Source organism: Meriones unguiculatus, chromosome 14 (assembly GCF_030254825.1).
Source record: "Meriones unguiculatus strain TT.TT164.6M chromosome 14, Bangor_MerUng_6.1, whole genome shotgun sequence".
NCBI lineage: Eukaryota > Metazoa > Chordata > Mammalia > Rodentia > Muridae > Meriones > Meriones unguiculatus.
This window is the reverse complement of record NC_083361.1, coordinates 48,438,405-48,450,636: the sequence shown is the minus strand read 5'-3', so window position 1 is coordinate 48,450,636 and position 12,232 is coordinate 48,438,405. Positions and strand designations below refer to the sequence as shown.

The 12,232-nt window shown below is 40.2% G+C and overlaps 3 non-coding genes across 3 annotated transcripts; all 3 read left to right on the top strand.

Moving 5' to 3' along the window:
- The first annotated feature begins 3,525 nt into the window (after positions 1–3,525).
- Positions 3,526–3,590, top strand: LOC132647830 (small nucleolar RNA SNORD109A). The gene has a single exon (XR_009586170.1). It is a non-coding gene; the product is annotated as a small nucleolar RNA SNORD109A (small nucleolar RNA).
- A 3,520-nt stretch (positions 3,591–7,110) lies between these two features.
- LOC132647829 (small nucleolar RNA SNORD109A) lies at positions 7,111–7,175 on the top strand. The gene has a single exon (XR_009586169.1). It is a non-coding gene; the product is annotated as a small nucleolar RNA SNORD109A (small nucleolar RNA).
- A 3,511-nt stretch (positions 7,176–10,686) lies between these two features.
- On the top strand, positions 10,687–10,751 carry LOC132647828 (small nucleolar RNA SNORD109A). Its single transcript, XR_009586168.1, has one exon. It is a non-coding gene; the product is annotated as a small nucleolar RNA SNORD109A (small nucleolar RNA).
- Positions 10,752–12,232: the final 1,481 nt, after the last annotated feature.

Below are 12,232 nucleotides of genomic sequence, written 5' to 3'. Positions count from 1 at the left end.
AGATATGAGGTCCTCGTGAGACCCATGAGGAGTTCAGAGCCTGCCTTGCACTCTTCCCTCTTCAGAGAGGATGAGAACTGTGCAGTATGGCATCAGATTCTGAGATTTTTCGAAAAAGGCCTCATAACAATACCCATACTTGGTTTGATACAATCTTCATTGCTTTCTATTTTCAAAGAGATAGAAATGATTCCAAGTGATAGGGAGACAACCTTTACTATAGGAGTAGGCACATATATCAGGTAGAGATGACCTTAGGTGCAAATGACGTACTCAAAAAATATGTAAGAACTGATGAATTCGAACGTGCTGCTCATTCCTAGTCTCCGGCGATGTACCCTTGCACATATTTGGTAAAGTGTCAGGAGGGGAGGTTAGGGCTCATGCCAGTAGTCCCAAGAATATTGGAGGACAAGGACTGCCATCGCACTTTACCCAAAGTTGTGTAAAGGCTGACGAATAACTAATAATTAAAGGATCATTCAATTTATATAGAGTGAAAATTGAAATGGTCTTTCCTGTTGGAGGCTGGGTAAATTCTAGATAACAATGGCTAGGTGAGAAGCCAGGGCACCTGTTGGAGACATTCCCTAGTTTTATTGGTGTTCATCATTTATGTCTTAGCTGCCAAAATCTTCCAGAGCATGTTGTGTTTACCTTTCTCTCTCTCGCATGGAAACCATCTCAGTTGATCCATCATGAGAAATGACAATTGGGCTTTGCTTTCTGTTATTTGTTGTTGTTGTTTCTGTTTTCCTCCTGGGTACATTCATCCTCTTATTGCCGTTCTCACACAGATGCAAATCATCTATTCTAACAAAATTTGCGTGTTACCCAAGATCTATGAAAACAACTATTCATTTATGAAACAAGGAAAGATATTTCTAAAGAACATGTTGCTAGCTGGTAGACCTACAATCCTGATAATGGATCAGATGCGCTAACTCTTCAATGAAACAAGAAAGAACCACACACTGAATCTCTTAACATCCTCATGATGAAAACAATTAATTCAGAACTGACACACACATATATGTATATATATATATATATATATATATATATATATATATATATATATATATATATCTTACTACTAACAGACTTTTAGGAAGCAGGAGGATAGGACTCTTGGTAACACTTGCTGGATACACAATTTCTAAAGCCATGGTTGAAGCTTGAATATCCAATCAAGGACATCATGTAATCTCAGATGTGTAATACAACATACTCGATAAAAAGCAACCCAGTGTATTTAACCACGGGCGAGTCAGTTAGTGCGTAGAAAACATCTTCTTTTCATCAGATTTAACCTGAAGCATGGTAGATGATTCCAACGATCTTCCAAGTGGAAGACTTGAGTTCTATGAATAGAGACATGGTAACATACATGTAGACAAAAAGGTACCTTTGGATTCCCCTCTCTTCCAAGATGAGGTTGCATGGCAGGGAAGAAATCTAAAGTCAATTATGGAACACTCTGTTGAATAAACAAGGAGAGAATTCCATGCACAGAGGACAAATTTCAATGACACCCTGAAATCTCGAAGATACCATTGGGCTTACTGACTTTCACCTCTGTGCAACTTGGTCGTTTTGACTTTGAGAAAGGAGGAGTTAAGAATGACCATACTGCAATGCTATACTCACTGCTTCTTCTTTGCTTTGTCCAACTTCCTCGCTGCCCACTGAGAGGCGTCCACACTGTGCCTGCTGGCACTGGCAAAGATGCTCTCACAGACAGCTTCTGAGGAAGTCATCAGAAGAAGAGAAATCCTAGCCACAGTGTCTAAAATCTGAGGGGATTGGAAGGGAGGAAATGAATTCAATAGTTGGTTCTGGGAAAGACTGAAGTGCTGGCAGACTTGAAGGTCGGGTCACTTTATCAAGTCAAGGTTGCCTAGACGCATTTCATTTTCTGATAACCTTCATACTTATTATGTTGCAGGCTAAAACTTGGAGAGGTGCTTCCCTTCTGGCAGGACAGGTAAGTGACGCTGCTTCCCATTGTGTCTTCTGTTTGTAGACAGGCTGCATTCTCGCCTGACTAAATATTTACCTACTGTGTACCACAAGAGATGAGATTTATTTAACATCCCTCTCATGGCTAAACAACCTAGGCTTCATCTTGCCTATTGATGGTGGAACACTTGCTATGGCCCTGGCATTGTAGGGGACTTAGCTAGGTAGACCAAACCCAAGCAAGTGACAAGGATACTAACTAATACCATTAGTATTTTGAGGTGCATTTGGAAAACCAACAGTTGGGTGAAGTTATTGGAATATTTGACTTTCTTTTGAAGCTACCATTGAAGCTTCCAATTCTAAATAATATATCCAGAAGTACTAAGAAAAGCCTTCTCCCAGGTCCTTCCCTTATCGACGTTCAAGCTCAAAGAATTAAACTTTTATTTCTGCCCTGACAGGTGTGGAACCCAAAGGAAGATGATAGGGTGTTAGGAGTCTAGACCCCTAGAGCACAGAACAATAACCCTCACAAATTTCATCTATCATTGATCCTCTGGCGTGGATACTAAGAGAGCAACCCATGCGTTTTCACTTCCTTGTAAGTAGCATGGAAACATGCAATCTTGCCCTCTAAAATTCAGGTGAATTGCCATAAAGTTTTCAAAAACCCAAACAGAGCTGACAATGAACCATATTTATTCTTTTTATAAATGATTATGGATTATGTTGAGCCAGAAATCTAGTTGTCCATTGTCAGAACAAAACAAAACAAAACTAAGAATATTTTTGGTATTAAATGCAATGCCTTCCTTCATCTTGGAACCTGGGTGGTGTTGAGTTCATTTGAAGAAACATGACATGAGAGGTGATAAGAAGAGAAGGTTCAGGAATCAGGCACACAGAACCCAACTCCTGTCCCTGTCAATGTCCTGTGGGATACCTGGTGATGTATATGGACCAAAATATAGCTTGGCCTGTGTGTTGCTTTTTGTTGTCCAAGGAAATATGGAAGGAGCTGGTGGTCATGGGACATACATCACAAAATCCTCCAGAGCATTGACAATTGCAGGACAACTGGAAGGCTCAATACTGTGCACTGTAAGATGGAGAGGAACATACATGGAAGACAGGGAACCTGAGGAGGAAGTGTAAAGGCGGGTTAACATGACGAGCATAGAATCAAAACCGCAAATTAGGATGTTGAAAAATCTTATCTAGATAGGAAAAAAAGTCATTTTGCTTTCTTGAATGTTTTCTCTCTTCTTACCAAATCTTTGTTGTAAAGATTAAATACATAAGTTCAGGGAACATTCACAGGTACCCGATTTGGGGCCAGTGACACCCACCAAAGGCAATGTGTTGACCTCTATTTTTCTCATATGGTGTCAAAGGGGAAAGGCTCTTTAATCCTGTCCTCTGTGTTTCCCCAGAACCTTTGACAGAATGAGCTACATGCCTCCTGCACAGTTTTGAACTTCCTTGTCAAGGCCCAGGAGTCTAGCTCTCTGGGGTTTCACTTGCTAGGTGAAAACTCATGTGTTGAGCGAAGGCCTTTCTGGATCTATGATGACAACAGGTCTCTGAGGACGTTGACTGACTTGAACAGATGCGATCTGAGGTCCAGATATGAGGTCCTCGTGAGACCCATGAGGAGTTCAGAGCCTGCCTTGCACTCTTCCCTCTTCAGAGAGGATGAGAACTGTGCAGTATGGCATCAGATTCTGAGATTTTTCGAAAAAGGCCTCATAACAATACCCATACTTGGTTTGATACAATCTTCATTGCTTTCTATTTTCAAAGAGATAGAAATGATTCCAAGTGATAGGGAGACAACCTTTACTATAGGAGTAGGCACATATATCAGGTAGAGATGACCTTAGGTGCAAATGACGTACTCAAAAAATATGTAAGAACTGATGAATTAGAACGTGCTGCTCATTCCTAGTCTCCGGCGATGTACCCTTGCACATATGTGGTAAAGTGTCAGGCTGGGAGGTTAGAGCTCATGCCAGTAGTCCCAAGAATATTGGAGGACAATGACTGCCCTCGCACTTTTCCCAAAGTTGTGTAAAGGCTGACGTATAACTAATAATTAAAGGATCATTCAATTTATATAGAGGGAAAATTGAAATGGTCTTTCCTGTTGGAGGCTGGGTAAATTCTAGATAATAATGGCTAGGTGAGAAACCAGGGCACCTGTTTAAGACATTCCCTAGTTTTATTGGTGTTCATCATTTATGTCTTAGCTGCCAAAATCTTCCAGAGCATGTTGTGTTTACCTATCTCTTTCTTGCATGGAAACCATCTCAGTTGATCCATCATGAGAAATGACAATTGGGCTTTGCTTTCTGTTACTTGTTGTTGTTGTTTTTCTTTTCCTCCTGGGTACATTCATCCTCTTATTGCCGCTCTCACACAGATGCAAATCATCTATTCTAACAAAATTTGCGTGTTACCCAAGATCTATGAAAACAACTATTCCTTTATGAAACAAGGAAAGATATTTCTAAAGAACATGTTGCTAGCTGGTAGACCCACAATCCTGATAATGGATCAGATGCGCTAACTCTTCAATGAAACAAGAAAGAACCACACACTGAATCTTCTTAACATCCTCATGATGAACACAATTAATTCAGAACTGACACACACATATATGTATATATATATATATATATATATATATATATATATATATATATATATCTTATTACTAACAGACTTTTAGGAAGCTGTAGCATAGGACTCTTGGTAACACTTGCTGGATACACAATATCTAAAGCCATGTTTGAAGCTTGAATATCCAATCAAGGACATCATGTAATCTCAGATGTGTAGTACAACATACTCAATAAAAAGCAACCCATGTGTATTTGACCACGGGCTAGTCAGTTAGTGCGTAGAAAACATCTTCTTTTCATCAGATTTAACCTGAAGCATGGTAGATGATTCCAACGCTCTTCCAAGTGGAAGACTTGAGTTTTTATGAATCGAGACATGGTAACATACATGTAGACCAAAAGGTACCTTTGGATTCCCCTCTCTTCCAAGATGAGGTTGCATGGCAGGGAAGAAATCTAAAGTCAATTATGGAACACTCTGTTGGATAAACAAGGAGAGAATTCCATGCACAGAGGACAAATTTCAATGACACCCTGAAATCTCAAAGATACCATTGGGCTTACTGACTTTCACCTCTGTGCAACTTGGTCGTTTTGACTTTGAGAAAGGAGGAGTTAAGAATGACCATACTGCAATGCTATACTCACTGCTTCTTCTTTGCTTTGTCCAACTTCCTCGCTGCCCACTGAGAGGCGTCCATACTGTGCCTGCTGGCACTGGCAAAGATGCTCTCACAGACAGCTTCTGAGGAAGTCATCAGAAGAAGAGAAATCCTTGCCACAGTGGCTAAAATCTGAGGGGATTTGAAGGGAGGAAATTAATTCAATAGTTGGTTCTGGGAAAGACTGAACTGCTGGCAGACTTGAGGGTCGGGACACTTTAGAAAGTCAAGGTTGCCTAGACGCATTTCATTTTCTGATAACCTTCATACTTATTATGTTGCAGGCTAAAACTTAGAGAGGTGCTTCCCTTCTGGCAGGACAGGTAAGTGACACTGCTTCCCATTGTGTCTTTTGTTTGTAGACAGGCTGCATTCTCGCCTGACGAAATATTTACCTACTGTGTACCACAAGAGATGAGATTTATTTAACGTCCCTCTCATGGCTAAACAACCTAGGCTTCATCTTGCCTATTGATGGTGGAACACTTGCTATGGCCCTGGCATTGTAGGGGACTTAGCTAGGTAGACCAAACCCAAGCAAGTGACAAGGATACTAACTAATACCATTAGTATTTTGAGGTGCATTTGGAAAACCAACAGTTGGGTGAAGTTATTGGCATATTTGACTTTCTTTTGAAGCTACCATTGAAGCTTCCAATTCTAAATAATATATCCAGAAGTACTAAGAAAAGCCTTCTCCCAGCTCCTTCCCTTATCGACATTCAAGCTCAAAGAATTAAACTTTTATTTCTGCCCTGACAGGTGTGGAACCCAAAGGAAGATGATAGGGTGTTAGGAGTCTAGACCCCTAGAGCACAGAACAATAACCCTCACAAATTTCATCTATCATTGATCCTCTGGCGTGGATACTAAGAGAGCAACCCATGCGTTTTCACTTCCTTGTAAGTAGCATGGAAACATGCAATCTTGCCCTCTAAAATTCAGGTGAATTGCCATAAAGTTTTCAAAAACCCAAACAGAGCTGACAATGAACCATATTTATTCTTTTTATAAATGATTATGGATTATGTTGAGCCAGAAATCTAGTTGTCCATTGTCAGAACAAAACAAAACAAAACTAAGAATATTTTTGGTATTAAATGCAATGCCTTCCTTCATCTTGGAACCTGGGTGGTGTTGAGTTCATTTGAAGAAACATGACATGAGAGGTGATAAGAAGAGAAGGTTCAGGAATCAGGCACACAGAACCCAACTCCTGTCCCTGTCAATGTCCTGTGGGATACCTGGTGATATATATGGACCAAAATATAGCTTGGTCTGTGTGTTGCTTTTTGTTGTCCAAGGAAATATGGAAGGAGCTGGTGGTCATGGGACATACATCACAAAATCCTCCAGAGCATTGACAATTGCAGGACAACTGGAAGGCTCAATACTGTGCACTGTAAGATGGAGAGGAACATACATGGAAGACAGGGAACCTGAGGAGGAAGTGTAAAGGCAACTAACATGACGAGCATTGAATCAAAACCGCAAATTAGGATGTTGAAAAATCTTATCTAGATAGGAAAAAAGTCATTTTGCTTTCTTGAATGTTTTCTCTATTCTTACCAAATCTTTGTTGTAAAGATTAAATACATAAATTCAAGGAACATTCACAGGTACCCGATTTGGGGCCAGTGACACCCACCAAAGGCAATGTGTTGACCTCTATTTTTCTCATATGGTGTCAAAGGGGAAAGGCTCTTTAATCCTGTCCTCTGTTTTTCCCCAAAACCTTTGACAGAATGAGCTACATGCCTCCTGCACAGTTTTGAACTTCCTTGTCAAGGCCCAGGAGTCTAACTCTCTGGGATTTCACTTGGTAGGTGAAAACTCATGTGTTGAGCGAAGGCCTTTCTGGATCTATGATGACAACAGGTCTCTGAGGACGTTGACTGACTTGAACAGATGCGATCTGAGGTCCAGATATGAGGTCCTCGTGAGACCCATGAGGAGTTCAGAGCCTGCCTTGCACTCTTCCCTCTTCAGAGAGGATGAGAACTGTGCAGTATGGCATCAGATTCTGAGATTTTTCGAAAAAAGCCTCATAACAATACCCATACTTGGTTTGATACAATCTTCATTGCTTTCTATTTTCAAAGAGATAGAAATGATTCCAAGTGATAGGGAGACAACCTTTACTATAGGAGTAGGCACATATATCAGGTAGAGATGACTGTAGGTGCAAATGACGTACTCAAAAAATATGTAAGAACTGATGAATTAGAACGTGCTGCTCATTCCTAGTCTCCGGCAATGTACCCTTGCACATATGTGGTAAAGTGTCAGGCTGGGAGGTTAGGGCTCATGCCAGTAGTCCCAAAAATATTGGAGGACAATGACTGCCCTCGCACTTTTCCCAAAGTTGTGTAAAGGCTGACGTATAACTAATAATTAAAGGATCATTCAATTTATATAGAGGGAAAATTGAAATGGTCTTTCCTGTTGGAGGCTGGGTAAATTCTAGATAATAATGGCTAGGTGAGAAGCCAGGGCATCTGTTTGAGACATTCCCTAGTTTTATTGGTGTTCATCATTTATGTCTTAGCTGCCAAAATCTTCCAGAGCATGTTGTGTTTACCTATCTCTCTCTCGCATTGAAACCATCTCAGTTGATCCATCATGAGAAATGACAATTGGGCTTTGCTTTCTGTTACTTGTTGTTGTTGTTTTTCTTTTCCTCCTGGGTACATTCATCCTCTTATTGCCGCTCTCACACAGATGCAAATCATCTATTCTAACAAAATTTGGGTGTTACCCAAGATCTATGAAAACAACTATTCTTTTATGAAACAAGGAAAGATATTTCTAAAGAACATGTTGCTAGCTGGAAGACCCACAATCCTGATAATGGATCAGATGCGCTAACTCTTCAATGAAACAAGAAAGAACCACACACTGAATCTTCTTAACTTCCTCATGATGAACACAATTAATTCAGAACTGACACACACATATATGTATATATATATATATATATATATATATATATATATATCTTACTACTAACAGACTTTTACGAAGCTGTAGCATAGGACTCTTGGTAACACTTGCTGGATACACAATTTCTAAAGCCATGTTTGAAGCTTGAATATCCAATCAAGGACATCATGTAATCTCAGATGTGTAGTACAACATACTCGATAAAAAGCAACCCATGTGTATTTGACCACGGGCTAGTCAGTTAGTGCGTAGAAAACATCTTCTTTTCATCAGATTTAACCTGAAGCATGGTAGATGATTCCAACGCTCTTCCAAGTGGAAGACTTGAGTTTTTATGAATCGAGACATGGTAACATACATGTAGACAAAAAGGTACCTTTGGATTCCCCTCTCTTCCAAGATGAGGTTGCATGGCAGGGAAGAAATCTAAAGTCAATTATGGAACGCTCTGTTGGATAAACAAGGAGAGAATTCCATGCACAGAGGACAAATTTCTATGACACCCTGAAATCTCAAAGATACCATTGGGCTTACTGACTTTCACCTCTGTGCAACTTGGTCGTTTTGACTTTGAGAAAGGAGGAGTTAAGAATGACCATACTGCAATGCTATACTCACTGCTTCTTCTTTGCTTTGTCCAACTTCCTCGCTGCCCACTGAGAGGCGTCCACACTGTGCCTGCTGGCACTGGCAAAGATGCTCTCACAGACAGCTTCTGAGGAAGTGATCAGAAGAAGAGAAATCCTTGCCACAGTGGCTAAAATCTGAGGGGATTGGAAGGGAGGAAATGAATTCAATAGTTGGTTCTGGGAAAGACTGAAGTGCTGGCAGACTTGAAGGTCGGGACACTTTAGAATGTCAAGGTTGCCTAGACGCATTTCCTTTTCTGATAACCTTCATACTTATTATGTTGCAGGCTAAAACTTGGAGAGGTGCTTCCCTTCTGGCAGGACAGGTAAGTGACGCTGCTTCCCATTGTGTCTTTTGTTTGTAGACAGGCTGCATTCTCGCCTGAGGAAATATTTACCTACTGTGTACCACAAGAGATGAGATTTATTTAACATCCCTCTCATGGCTAAACAACCTAGGCTTCATCTTGCCTATTGATGGTGGAACACTTGCTATGGCCCTGGCATTGTAGGGGACTTAGCTAGGTAGACCAAACCCAAGCAAGTGACAAGGATACTAACTAATACCATTAGTATTTTGAGGTGCATTTGGAAAACCAACAGTTGGGTGAAGTTATTGGAATATTTGACTTTCTTTTGAAGCTACCATTGAAGCTTCCAATTCTAAATAATATATCCAGAAGTACTAAGAAAAGCCTTCTCCCAGGTCCTTCCCTTATCGACGTTCAAGCTCAAAGAATTAAACTTTTATTTCTGCCCTGACAGGTGTGGAACCCAAAGGAAGATGATAGGGTGTTAGGAGTCTAGACCCCTAGAGCACAGAACAATAACCCTCACAAATTTCATCTATCATTGATCCTCTGGCGTGGATACTAAGAGAGCAACCCATGCGTTTTCACTTCCTTGTAAGTAGCATGGAAACATGCAATCTTGCCCTCTAAAATTCAGGTGAAATGCCATAAAGTTTTCAAAAACCCAAACAGAGCTGACAATGAACCATATTTATTCTTTTTATAAATGATTATGGATTATGTTGAGCCAGAAATCTAGTTGTCCATTGTCAGAACAAAACAAAACAAAACTAAGAATATTTTTGGTATTAAATGCAATGCCTTCCTTCATCTTGGAACCTGGGTGGTGTTGAGTTCATTTGAAGAAACATGACATGAGAGGTGATAAGAAGAGAAGGTTCAGGAATCAGGCACACAGAACCCAACTCCTGTCCCTGTCAATGTCCTGTGGGATACCTGGTGATGTATATGGACCAAAATATAGCTTGGCCTGTGTGTTGCTTTTTGTTGTCCAAGGAAATATGGAAGGAGCTGGTGGTCATGGGACATACATCACAAAATCCTCCAGAGCATTGACAATTGCAGGACAACTGGAAGGCTCAATACTGTGCACTGTAAGATGGAGAGGAACATACATGGAAGACAGGGAACCTGAGGAGGAAGTGTAAAGGCGGGTTAACATGACGAGCATAGAATCAAAACCGCAAATTAGGATGTTGAAAAATCTTATCTAGATAGGAAAAAAGTCATTTTGCTTTCTTGAATGTTTTCTCTATTCTTACCAAATCTTTGTTGTAAAGATTAAATACATAAATTCAAGGAACATTCACAGGTACCTGATTTGGGGCCAGTGACACCCACCAAAGGCAATGTGTTGACCTCTATTTTTCTCATATGGTGTCAAAGGGGAAAGGCTCTTTAATCCTGTCCTCTGTGTTTCCCCAGAACCTTTGACAGAATGAGCTACATGCCTCCTGCACAGTTTTGAACTTCCTTGTCAAGGCCCAGGAGTCTAACTCTCTGGGATTTCACTTGGTAGGTGAAAACTCATGTGTTGAGCGAAGTCCTTTCTGGATCTATGATGACAACAGGTCTCTGAGGACGTTGACTGACTTGAACAGATGCGATCTGAGGTCCAGATATGAGGTCCTCGTGAGACCCATGAGGAGTTCAGAGCCTGCCTTGCACTCTTCCCTCTTCAGAGAGGATGAGACTGTGCAGTATGGCATCAGATTCTGAGATTTTTCGAAAAAGGCCTCATAACAATACCCATACTTGGTTTGATACAATCTTCATTGCTTTCTATTTTCAAAGAGATAGAAATGATTCCAAGTGATAGGGAGACAACCTTTACTATAGGAGTAGGCACATATATCAGGTAGAGATGACTGTAGGTGCAAATGACGTACTCAAAAAATATGTAAGAATTGATGAATTCGAACGTGCTGCTCATTCCTAGTCTCCGGCGATGTACCCTTGCACATATGTGGTAAAGTGTCAGGCTGGGAGGTTAGGGCTCATGCCAGTAGTCCCAAGAATATTGGAGGACAATGACTGCCCTCGCACTTTTCCCAAAGTTGTGTAAAGGCTGACGTATAACTAATAATTAAAGGATCATTCAATTTATATAGAGGGAAAATTGAAATGGTCTTTCCTGCTGGAGGCTGGGTAAATTCTAGATAATAATGGCTAGGTGAGAAACCAGGGCACCTGTTTGAGACATTCCCTAGTTTTATTGGTGTTCATCATTTATGTCTTAGCTGCCAAAATCTTCCAGAGCATGTTGTGTTTACCTATCTCTTTCTCGCATGGAAACCATCTCAGTTGATCCATCATGAGAAATGACAATTGGGCTTTGCTTTCTGTTACTTGTTGTTGTTGTTTTTCTTTTCCTCCTGGGTACATTCATCCTCTTATTGCCGCTCTCACACAGATGCAAATCATCTATTCTAACAAAATTTGGGTGTTACCCAAGATCTATGAAAACAACTATTCTTTTATGAAACAAGGAAAGATATTTCTAAAGAACATGTTGCTAGCTGGTAGACCCACAATCCTGATAATGGATCAGATGCGCTAACTCTTCAATGAAACAAGAAAGAACCACACACTGAATCTTCTTAACTTCCTCATGATGAACACAATTAATTCAGAACTGACACACACATATATGTATATATATATGTATATATATATATATATATATATATATATATATATATATATATCTTACTACTAACAGACTTTTACGAAGCTGTAGCATAGGACTCTTGGTAACACTTGCTGGATACACAATTTCTAAAGCCATGTTTGAAGCTTGAATATCCAATCAAGGACATCATGTAATCTCAGATGTGTAGTACAACATACTCGATAAAAAGCAACCCATGTGTATTTGACCACGGGCTAGTCAGTTAGTGCGTAGAAAACATCTTCTTTTCATCAGATTTAACCTGAAGCATGGTAGATGATTCCAACGCTCTTCCAAGTGGAAGACTTGAGTTTTTATGAATCGAGACATGGTAACATACATGTAGACAAAAAGATACCTTTGGATTCCCCTCTCTTCCAGGATGAGGTTGCATGACAGGGAAGAAATCTAAAGTCAATTATGGAAC